The sequence below is a fragment of the Struthio camelus genome, chromosome 2, assembly GCF_040807025.1.
Source record: "Struthio camelus isolate bStrCam1 chromosome 2, bStrCam1.hap1, whole genome shotgun sequence".
Taxonomy (NCBI): Eukaryota; Metazoa; Chordata; class Aves; order Struthioniformes; family Struthionidae; genus Struthio; species Struthio camelus.
The window spans coordinates 93,945,774-93,958,148 of NC_090943.1; positions in this window are offsets into that span (position 1 = coordinate 93,945,774).

Below are 12,375 nucleotides of genomic sequence, written 5' to 3' on the forward strand. Positions count from 1 at the left end.
CTGCTCTCTCTTCATCCTCTGAAGTCTCTCCATGTACATATTTATTCTGTCACTCCTGAAGTAGGTCATTTGATGTATGTCAACTAGTGAGCATTAGAAAGAATCAATAATATGAAACACTTTTCATGTATAAATACTTTCCATGATCATCAGAATCAAGTTAAAAAGTAATGAACTGTTGTGTTAATAATGACCGCTCGGACCTGAAGCCATCCTCCAGATCGTTTGCCTCACCCATGTCTGGAGTTTGCATAGCTGATACAAATTGATTAAGAAGCAGCATGAGATGGCTCTAGTTTCTCCAAGTGTCAGTTGAATACCTCTTTCCAGTAATCGTGTACAGTCAGCTGGAATTGAGCTAGCCTTACAGTTAGCGCAGTCTCCCAGACAGCCTTCTGTCTTTAATCATTTCCTGTAACTGTGCCAGTTTGCAGGGGGATGGAGAGCCTGATGGCTCCAGGCCTCCATTGCACTGCTGTTGGAGTATCTTAGACTCCAAAAATAAGGTTGGAGAGGTCCTCAAGAGATCAGGCAAAATGTTACCATTCTCCTATTGTTCTTAGAAGTAATACTGAAGTGAACCATTGCCAGCTGAGGAAAGCCTCTGTTTTCTTTTGACCGTAGTTGATGGGCCCTGTTAGCACAGAATTCATATTTATGTCTTCATACTTCTTGTTTTTCCATTGTTTAAAGGTAATGTGTAAGCTGAAGTTCTATGCTGTGTAGAGCTGGCTCTGTGGCTTCCGAGTGTAACCTGCAGTCTGTGAAGACCGTGCCAGCGCATGTTTAGCTATAAGGAGCTTCATTCGTTTGAGTTGCTGCAGTTAATTTGCATTTGCAGGATCAAGCTCTTCATCATTTTCCCTGCTGTTTCACTTGGGTTTTCACAAATGAGCCGGGGCATTTTATTTTAGAAGAGGAAAATATTGGTAATGGAAACCGAAGAAAAAAAGGAAAAAAAAAAGACTGGGAAGGCCACCTGAAATGGCGTTGGCTCATTTCTTCTTTTTCTTTCTTTTATTTTTAATAATGAGAAAATAGAAAAGAGAAGAGTATAGAAAGTATACTTCTTTGAGAATACTTTATCTTGATGAGTTTTCTTCTTTTTACAAAAATTCCCCACGTTGTGTTTCATGGTTTTGAATGAGTGAAGGAGCAAGGGTTAAAAAAATCGCTTTGATTTGAAAAGGATATAAGGCCAAATGTTGTTAGAAGGTTTTTGCCAGATGTCTGCATTGAGCTATATTTTTTTTTAATAGAGTTGGTATATTTTCTTGAAAAATAGACCATAGTTCTACTAGAGTCTTTAAAATATTTCTAACCCATTTCACCTAAGAATTCCCTGATTATATATACTTTTAATAAAACGGGCTAATAGGAATGGCCCCTGATTTATGGTAAACTGGTTTTGAGTCCTAGCTGTGACACTGGGAATTGGGGCGTGCTTTGGGAAGAGCTGAGTTAGTTTTTCAAGATATTCTTGAAGACTGAGTTCTGGAATTCATGCCCCCCAGATATTCACTTATGACTTAGTGAGTGTGACTAGGGTGGCAAAAATAAGGGGAGGAGAAGAAGCATTCTTGCCTCATTCCACTTAAATCAAGAGTAAGGTGGGAGGGTTTTCAAGTTGTTATCGCCAAGGCATAGTTTGTTGGAAAAATATTTTTATCCACAATCTAAACTCAGAGCCAAAATTAAAAATTTCTGAAGTAAAGAACAAAAAATCTCTTGGGATCCTATCAAATGTTTTCTTGGAATCAAGACTGTGAATTAGGCTTCTATTTTGTTCCACAGAAGGTAATGAATAATATTTAATAACCTCCTTATGTTATTGTTGGCCTGCCTCTTAAAGGATATACCCTGACTGGTCAGTATGGATAATGGATGTTAGAAAAGGTGCTAGGCTATTTGAATATGCCTTGGCGAAGATTTTACCATCCACATTCAAGAGTGATATAGGTCTTTACGAACTGTATGATTTTATAGCTTCTTTGAGAAAAAAGTAATTGTTGCTTCATTTAGGACAGATAGCAGAAATAATTTGGAAGGCTGTCTGTGAGGTTCACATAGGGGATAAGCAGTTTCTTTAACCAGCAGAATAGTCTAACCTGGATAGATTTCACCTAATTGAAAGTTGATTTCATTTCGAAGGGGCTGGGTCACTTCACCACCATCAAGGCTGCAAAACCTGAGCTTGTACTCCTGTACTTCCTCTGTTCTCCCATTGCATTGTAAGGTGTATTCTAATGGTCTGTCATTCAGAAACTGATGTGTAGGGCAGCAGTTGTACAGAATATCACTACCTCAGTACTCAGTCCCAAGCAATTGAAAAGCACTTCCTTAGCAATTGTGCAGCCCAAAAACTAATAAATAAATACATAAAAATAATGTCAAGTACCCCATCTCTGCTAATAAAACAAGGTGCCCGTAACATAAGCAAATAGCAATGGTAACCTCTAAGCAAATTTCAACCTTGGTTACTGTTAATAATAATTTTATTGTTTTATTATTTACAGCAAATCAACTTAAAGGTGTTCAAGTTAAAGTAAAATCTCATGATGATCAGTTGGTATATTCCGTACTTGTCGTCTTTCCTCTGTTTTCAGCAAGTGAGCAAACGTATGGATTCTCTGGATAGCCCAGGTGATGTTTCCTTTCTCACTACAGAGTTTCTGGGCAGCATATGTGGCGGTATCAACTGTTCCTGTTTCTTTGAACACTTTCCTCCTTTGATTAAAGGTCACTTTTTTTTTATTAACTTTTTTTTTTTAGCAAGAGTTGCTGAAAAGTGATAGTAGGCTGTAACTGTTTTGCCTTTGTTTAGAGGAGACTTCTTATTGCTTCATTGGAACCTGCTGGTCTTCATATTTGCACAAAGCTAGAATTATTATTTTTCATATCTAAATCCACTAGAAGATTGCCTGCACTAAGTCCTATCATGCTTTTCTTTTGTTATTGTCATAAAAAATTGCTGTTTCAGATCTCTGTGATGATCAACTAGTTTCTTGGGTCTTGTTGATTATCCTTTTCTTTACAAGAAGAAGGAAGCCTCAAACCCCTGTTCTGCCACAGTCTCTATGTATGACCCTTCTTGTGGACAGCTGTGATTTGAGTTGATTGTTATTCTGGTTCCTAGAATTACCCAGCCTTGCAGCTAACAGAGGAATTTGGCTGAGGTCACAGTTTCGTCCTTTTCATTATGAGCAGGATTTACACCAGATTCTGTGTTCTGCTGTTCAGCAGCAGCAGCTCTCCAGAGTTGTCCTCTCTGCCCCCCTGGGAGTAGGTCAGTAGATCAGAGATGCTGTAGTGACTGAAGCTGCAGGAATACCTAGTTTCTGCTTCCTGCAAAAGGTTTGTTGGGTTGGTTTTGTCTAGTAGAGTCAGTGAATCCTGAGCAGTCTCCCAGCAAGTGTTAAGGACCCTGAAGCTAATACATTTAGATCTCTAGAAACGCAGCTATCTGTGTATCTTGCAAAGCACGCACACATTTGGTTTTGCTTCAGAGTACTACTGGTGACCACACAGAAAGCTCCATTTGAGTCCAGAGTTCAACAGCCATTTAGTAAATGACATTTTTATGTCTATCTCGGTAGATTGGACATGTGATAAGAATATCATGTTGTTTTTTTGACAGGAAATGAAAGCCTTTTCCATAGATTTTTGTTTAATGTGAGTTTGCAGCATTGTTGAAGTGCCCCTGTGCTGTGCTAGTCGTTTGGCAGATAACTCCTCTGACTCACTGACCAAGTCCAGCAACATTTTCATTGTTGCACCATTTCCCGCTTCCCGACTGTTGCTGTACCACAGCCGGCACACTCCAGCCAAGAGGAAGCAGACGGGCTTTCCTGAACCCGCCAACCCCTATTTGATGTGCACCTCTCCTAGAGAGGGGCAACTCCATGGCTTTGGTGTCCATGGATCTCCTTCCACCCTTTTTTGCGCCACTCTGCCAGCCTTCCTCACCTCAGTGGGTGAAGGAGAAAAGGAAAATAGTAGAATGTGAATGAGTAGGCAGATAATGGCATTAGAAACTCTCTTCTGGCAATGTATTAAATCTTCCTTAAAAGCTTTGAAGAGTTTCCTGAAAATACAAATACTAAAATATGTGGCAGGGTTGTCAAACCTCAGACCAATGAGCCGTCATAGATCATCCAGGCCAGTTCAACTAGTCCACATTGTTCTCTCAGCCAACATCTTTCTCCACAGCTGCTCAGAGACAGGCAAACAAGCTTAGCAAATCGTTTTGGAAGTAATTCACTACCAGCTGCCACCTTTGCTGGGGTATCGTAGTCCTTCTGTTGTGGTATGACTAATGTATAGGTGCATCTTCTGACAGGCTTCTCCAGTGCAAACAGGGGCTCCAGACTACAGCCGTAAGGGGCTATGTTGCTTGCTACGATGAGAAGCTTGGACATCACTGGTGTGCAGTGCACCTTTATGTACCCAGGAGAGGAGCTGCTTTCTCAGTGAAGCGGCAGCAGGGGAATAAATAACCCAAATTTAATAGGGGTTTGATTCTTGCATCTCAAAATTGTACTGCAGTTTAAAGAACAGAGAATACTATGATTTGTTGGTATTATGGTAGTGCTCAGGAGCCTGAATTGAGGATTGTGCCCATACACATGCTGAGTAAGGAAAATCGTTCTTTGGCCACAGTTTAAACCTTCGACAACTGACAAAATAAAACCAAAACAATCAAACAACTAGGCAAAGACTGGAGAACAAATAAACAAAAATGAGTTGATCAGAAAAGCAAAATCATAATTCACAAACCAGATTAGGATTTATTCTTTCTGCTTTCTTAATGGAAATAACTTAGAGAGGTGCACAAATTTGGAAACTTGTTCTTGCACTGCAAGGGCTATGGGTCTGTTGGGGGAGAGACTGCTGCGGCTGCAATTCCTGAACGCATTTTGTCTCGGATGCTCACGGTGGTGGCAAGGAGGCACTCCGGAAACCTCATACTGCTCTTGTGGCAGTGGTGAGGGCAGAGCAATATCATTTTCACCCTAAGTCTTGCAGCTTCCCTTCTGGAAGAGCTTCCTGGCCCTGCTCTGCCCCATGCTCACAGCACTCTTTCCAGAGAGCGCTGCCCTCCTGTCCCACTGGCCAATGCAGCTACACTTGCATCTTGGTGTAAGCCCTGAGCCCTCTTTTGCTGAGCTTCCTTTTCTGGTCTCTCGATAATTGTCACAGCTTAGTCTTAAGTTACACTGACTGAATCAGCCCCAGAATGTGTATGTTACACAGCACAACCGGACTGCACAGCCTGGGAGATCGAATTCATAGGTGTTCTTTGGCTATACCCTTACATTCAAAACTCATGAATCAGGTCTTCAAAATCATGGGACTGGCTTAATGATCATGAGGTTTAATAAAAAAAACAACATGGGTTTCTTTTTATTTGCTTTTTAAAATTATTTCAGTTTTATACTTTCAGGCGGCTCTCAGATCAGTGTTCAAAGCTCTTCTCCATAGCCACGAGGGCTGCAAGCAGATGTAAATCCAGGAGCTGGAGGTTTAATTAAAACATGGAAAACTGTGAGATTTGTAGGGGCTGCACTGGCAGCCTTGAAATCACAGCAATTTATATTGCTTTAAAACTGGGGTGTGTAAAGCAGCGCTACGTAGTGCCCACCTTCAGTGTGAGCAGTGGACCTGCCAGGATGGAGAAGGGACCTTTGTGTGGTGTCCCTACAGTGGTGTCCCCTGCGAGCCAGACCACACTATTCCCAGATCCCCTGCATGTGTGATGTTGCTCAGAGGAAATTTCTGCCCGACAAGTCTACTTTTTCAACTCGCTGCTTATCGCCTCTGCAATGTGAAGACCCTGTTCAATATCTAAAATGCAGCAAGCAGTGGTGCAATTCTGGCAGTGCTAGTCCCAAATGGGGTGTAGGAAGTGTAAAATTAATTTGCTTTTATAGTTTTGGGGAGGTTGCAGAAGGGCAAGGGTTGTTTTAAAACAACAGAGGAAAAAAGGTGAATATGTTCAAAACTGAATGCCCCTCCTCTTTGGATGAACGTCTCTATCCAGAAGAACTGAGTGTGCTGGAAGTCTCAGCGATCTGGATCCATTATTGGCATTAAGACAGGCTGGCTTGTGAATCTTACTTCTGAGATTGTGTAAGTTAAAATTCAGCCAGGCCTTCAAATGCAGCCTAATTGGAAGGTTAAATTTATGTAGAGCAACTGAATTTGGTCAGACAAGCTTCCTGGAAATTAGAAATGAATTCAAACTGCGCCACTGCGAGCCAATTTCGAAAGAGTCCAAACTCTAGCATAGTTGATCATCTTCTCTTCGTTCCCCTTTCTGCCAATCTATTAAAGATTTGGCCTCCGCAGAGAAATTGTTAAAGATAGGAGCAAACTGCAAAACACACATTTGGAGTTAGTTTTGGCTTTTGGAACCCCTGATGTCCTGAAATGCTTAAACCTGTCCTTGCTGAATGCTCATCCCAAATTTGAGGTTTCCAATGTTGGTCTGAGCCTGCAGACGCTGGCTGAGCTGGTGACGCAAAAAATATGGGGTGTTCGCTTTGCTTTAGTCTTGTAAAACTGAAGTTTATTATAAAGTCGTCTAAGTAATGGGCACACCTTGAACTGCTGCCCCTAAAACAGTGACTTTTGTATATTTAGAAGTTTGTGGAGCCAGGCAGAAAATACAGGGGAAAAAAATAGTTTTGTTTAAGTAAGTAGAGCCCTAATGCAGGTACAAAGACTGATTAATCCACATGAGGAAAGCAAACTAATTTATAGTGTGGGGTTTGGGGTTTTTTTCCTTTGGTCGTTCCCATAATTGGTTAGAAAATCAGCTCTGATCAAGGAACGTTTTTATTTGTTTTAACTATGTCCTACTTAGAGGAGATGTAATAATTCAAAACAATTACATTAAAGTAATTATATTTTAATAAACATAAGCTTGGAGCTTCGAACTGTAAATAGAACCTGTACCCTGAACCAATTAACCGCTGCGAAATGAACACGAGACAGTTGACTGCTGTTTGTGGAGCACGTTTATTAAAAGAGTAACAAATAATCTATTAATCTTTCTCTAAACATCAACGACTTGAAAGAGTTCCTCGCCTCAAAGCCGTCGGCGTTAAGTAATTTCACGTAAACAAAATGGGACGCCAGAAGTTTGCATGTCAGGATATGATTTATAGCATGAATTAGCTGCTTTTGTGTGATTAAAGGTATAATTAAACTCCGATGGCAGCGTGTCCCCGGATTGAATGGCTTGGCACAAAGCTGAGCTTTCGAAGCTGGCTCACAACGCGGCGCCTGTTTGTTGCTCGTGGCGGAGGCAGGTCAGCTGCGCGGCTCGGTCACGGCCAGGCTCCTTCCTACCTTTGTTACACACAGAGGAAACGCACAGGTTTACCACCGGCAGCCCAGGCCAAAAGGTACTGTATATACAGAGCAAGCGAAACACAATAGCCTTTGTAAAAACAGAAGCGTTTAACAAAAGCCACTTGGCTGAGACTGCAGTATGTTACAGGTAAAAAATGTAAAGGGAAGTGCTCAGCACAGAAAGGGCATTACTGTTTGAAAATCTTTTGCTTGTGATGCTGGGGTTACCGAGCTGAACGACAGAGGGAGAGCGTTATGTGTCTTCCTTTTGCTTGCTTGCTTTCCCAGCCTTTTTTCTGCAGCCCGCTCTCCCGGCTCTCCCTGCCGCCTTTCTTTTTGATGTCGCAAGGGAGAGGGAAGCATTTTTAAAAGCTGTCATAACGTGAATCCGTAAACCACGCAGGGAAATGCGAAAGGCCAGAGGGACTTGGCGTAGGGGTCGTTTCAGATACTACCTCCGCTGTTCCCTTTCTGCGCTGGGAGGGTCTCTGAACAGTAGTAGGTTGCCTAGTGGCTGCCCCCTCTCTGCTGCAGAAGCCCCCAGCGCCTGACGGCGCTGCAGCGGGCACGGAAACCCGAGGCTTTGTACCTACGGCAATCAAACATGCTTGTTTGGGATCTAGCTGTTCAAGTGCAGTTTCTTCGTTCGTTTAGCACTGTGCGAGGAGACACCACTGTTATTGCTGTTGTTTCTTTAATTGGCAAGATTTCATATTGCTTTTAACTTAACAAGATAGATGTTCTCTTTCATGTGGCAGGCAAAAGTGAATAGCTTAAGTTTGCTGGTGGTGAATCATGGGCTTCTGATTTATTTGAGAAAAATGAAACAATCTAACAATATATATTGATCTAATTTACTAATAGAAAAATTGCTGGCTCTGTATATGCAAGCCAATACTTTTTCACGGCTAGCATCGTTGCAAGCAGTAGAGTTAAGCCTAAAATTCCTTACTTAAGCAACTTTCCTAGCTATACTGGTTCTCTGTCTTCACTTTTTCCTTCCTAAATTTGCATATTTTTGCCTTTGCGATTTTCATTTACTCTCTGTGCATGGCCTCTAATGCCTTAGTTAACGATTTCACCTTCATCTTGGGATCTCTCTCTCTGTGTTGTCCAAAGGTATGGTTTGCCAGATGTGAAGCTGATTTGTAAGAATAGAGATTACGGGCTGCGATAATTTATATAATTTATCCAGGAAGTGGATGCAGTGTATAATAATAGGGGTTATTAGAATCCAGTATGACCTTTTTGCAGACAGGAACGCTTTTATGCATGAGAGGGTGGTAGGGAAGCTGGTAAGCTAAATCAGGCTTTTTGACTCCAGTGAGGCTGTAGGACCTACATTGCTTGGTTGCGAGCCTAGATTTTGAAAGTCTGCTGAACATTGATCAAAACCCTATTCATGAGACAGAGGGAGAGACAGCTGACCAGTCTTGCAGAGGGATTTGGGGCCTTCCCTAGGTTCAGGGAATGCTAAAGATCCAGGGAAAGGCAGACCTGCGTCTCGACTGTGCTGATATGTTCTTATGCATCGGTTTTCTCTCTCGTGTTTTTGTTTTTCAGTGACGCCCTGGTTCAAAAAGGCAGTTTGGTTTCCTGACTACCCTTGTCACGGCACCCAAAACCACAGACGCGCGAGGTACATCAGGCTGCAGAGGTAGTCACACGTAGCAAGGCAGAGCACAAGCCAAGGCCTCGGCTGCCCTCGGCTACCGTGCGTCCAGCTCCGGGGCGCGTCGCGGGCCAGGACCAGAGGGAGGGAGGGCAGCTGAGAGGCCGGGAAGGGCAAGAGGGGCAGTCAGCCGAGGGACTGTGACCCAGGCTCTCTTAATGATTGCCTCAGATTCCTAGACAGGCGACTTCTGGTATGACTTGGTGCCTCGTATGAGGAAATGGTTTTGTAAAAAACGGGGGGTTTGATGGGTAAACCAAAAGCTGGAACAGAGTTTCCAAAAGAGCTGATCCAAGGGCAGGAGAGAGAAGGGTTCATCATCCAAATTGTCGTGTGTGGTTTGCAGCTCTCTCTTTTACGTATCTGTCATCATTTATTGGTTAAGACTTAATACCTAAAAGAGAGTACAGCTAGGCATTTATTGCCAGAGCTCTGAACGCAAGCATTATTTTTATTTCTTTAACCACAGATAGCAAATCTTTCAGAATGCCGTCCCCAGGAGCCTGATCCCCATTCTTCTCTCTCTAATTTTTATCACTTTGACAAGGAAATAATTCCCCTGGCTTCATTGCAGTAAGTTCTAGCTTAACACCGAATTAAGCTCCTTAGCAGCAGCCACCGGCACGGCGTGGGGGACTCGGCTTGCTGCAACCTTGGCAAAAGGCAAACACACGCCAGCTTCAAGAGCACCCGGGGGAAGGGCCAGCCCGCCGGGCTGCGCAGTAATGAGGCCAGCAGGTCTCCATCAGCGTGCTCACTCTCTCCTTATAGTGCATGAGCTAATAGTGAACTTCTTAACCTTAAAGTTTATCAAACATTCAGGGAGTTTAAAGGTATGACCACAATACATCCCTCTGATAATAGTGAGCAATCTAAGACGAGTTACCTGTCATATATGAATCAACGAAACAATTTCATTGGCAACCAAGCACTTAATATTTGTGTTTTACTCTTTGGAAGCGGGTCCCTCTGGATTAGGAAGCACAGTACAGTGAAGCTATATACGTCAGTCAATCTCCTTGAACAATCCTCTGTGAAATATGATTTCTGGTGCCCCATTACATAAAATTTCCATCTTCTGAACCATCAGGGCTATGAGACGTCATGGGAAGCATCCCGTGATGGAGAGAGCCAGGCTCGGAGCAACACAGCAACAGTGCCTCAGCCCATGGAAACTTAAAACGGAGGAAAAGAGTAGTTTTAAAAATACACATTTCAACACTGGGTTTTTTCCCCCTGCACAAAAGTTTGAATGTATTTTAACCAGATAGCAATACAGAAACTGTAGCCCAACAGAAAGGGGAGTTCAAATGATACGGATAGGACCGCAGGCAATCAGTATTTTATTTCTAGGTCCATGCAACCAGTGGCAAGTAACTTATTACAGCTTGATTTTAAACAGTATCCAGAGCCTGCTGAGTGCAAAACGAGCTAAGGACAAGTCAGCACACAGCATCTTCTGTCTTACAAGTTCAAACCATGTGGTCAGCACTTCTGGAGCATCAGTTACTTTTTGGTGTCTCGTGTGGTTTACTCCCAGAAACTTAAGGAGGAATTCTTGTTGGCGCCAAGTCTGCTAATATCAGACCAAAAAAGCATCACACCAGCCCAGAGACATCCAGAATCAATGGTGTTTTCCCAAATATTGGCCTTTATTTCCCAGCAGCTTAACTTCCTCATAGGAGAGGTGAAATGAAAATCTCACCCAGCTTTTTGGGGTGTTGAATGGCAAATCATTATGGTGGTGAGCTGCTCAGACGCTACAGTGATGAGCGCAGTTAAAAAAGCCAATAATTGACTGTACCCATTTAGTGTCGATATTGTGCTGTACTTGCATCTGATTAATTTCAGTTCCAGAAAGTCTGTCAGGTTGTCTTAATTTGGACTGGCAGTGTTTGCTGCTTTTACTATTTCTACTATTTACGTCAAGTGTACCTTGTACTCTCTCCCTGCAGTATGGACAATTAGTATAGTACTATGTACATTGCATTTATTTGAATTCCATATACTTCAAATAAGGCTGCTGATTTCATCGCAGCGCAGTAACCTCCTTGATATGAAATATCACGGAAGAATGTTTTTTATGTGAGAGCTGTTTTTATATACTAGCTGCTACAACCAGTTAAAACAGTAAGGAATCTGCAGTAGAGTAAATATCAGTGAAAATGTGAGAAGAACAGAATGGCAGTTTTCAGCCAGTTTTCCAGAAACTCAGTAGGTATCCAGAGGTCCAATTACAGGAAATGGTTTTGCAGTATGAAGTAAAATTATAAGAAATAGTAAAGTAAATGAGAAAGTTATAGGCACCGAACATGCTTTTGGTCCTGGCATAATGAATGAATTAAGAAGAATCACTATTAAGCAGCAAAGATGAAATTCTGCTGTGAGATGCACCTCTTTAAATCTGGCATAATTTCATATACTTCACAGAAGTCACACCAGATATGAAAACGAAAGAGACACAAGACTCTTGCCCTGGCAAGCAGAATTTATCATCTCCCTTGGCCTAAGGTCCAGCTCACCCTGCCTATTTAGTGCAGTTCAGGGTCCTGTTCGGAAGCCAATGCCCTGAGTTCACAGGGATCAGCAAGACAAAGGGCAGCATTTTCTTCTCGTTCAGCTTCTTTGCCGTGTCTGAGCAGCTAGCCAGCTTCTTTCTTTAGCTGCGTGTTTCAGAAAGAGTAAGGAGGCAGCCTGCTGTTCCTCCCCTAGATTAATTTTGAACCATATCATATCCCTGGCTTATGTTTCTGCACTTTCCTCTGTTTTCTTGCAGACAACCTGCCAGAAAACCCTGTCTGCAGCACACATGGGACTGCACAGTCACCCTGCCCCGTCTACCTGCTGTTTCCCTCATCAGCACCCGTAAGCACTGTTTGCTGTTTAGTCTCCGAATTGTGCACCTCTAGTGCTGCCAAGTGTACTTGGTAAAACCTACTGAGCCATTCATTTAAATACTTGTTAAACAGGAAACTGCTGCTGGAAAGTTGAGCGCTGTTTCATATTTAAACAAATAGTGGGAACAGGCATAAGTGTCATTTTGTGATGTAGTGGAAAATTTGAATGACTCGCATATCCCACAAGTATCCCCTTGAAAACAAATTGAGAGGCTGTTCAGGACCCTGCTCAAATCTATAAGCCAATTCTGCTTTTGAGTTAGTACCAGCAACAAATGGGTTAACCTCTATGGCTCTTTCTCTGCAAATGCAGTTGTTAAGGAAAAGTGATGCACACAATGGTGTTGCATTGGTGTTTCCCTTGCGATTGAAGGAAAGTAGTTATTAAGGTCAACCATGCTTATTTTTGGCTGATGTGGAGTCCCTTTCAGCCTGAACACTCCTTAGGAG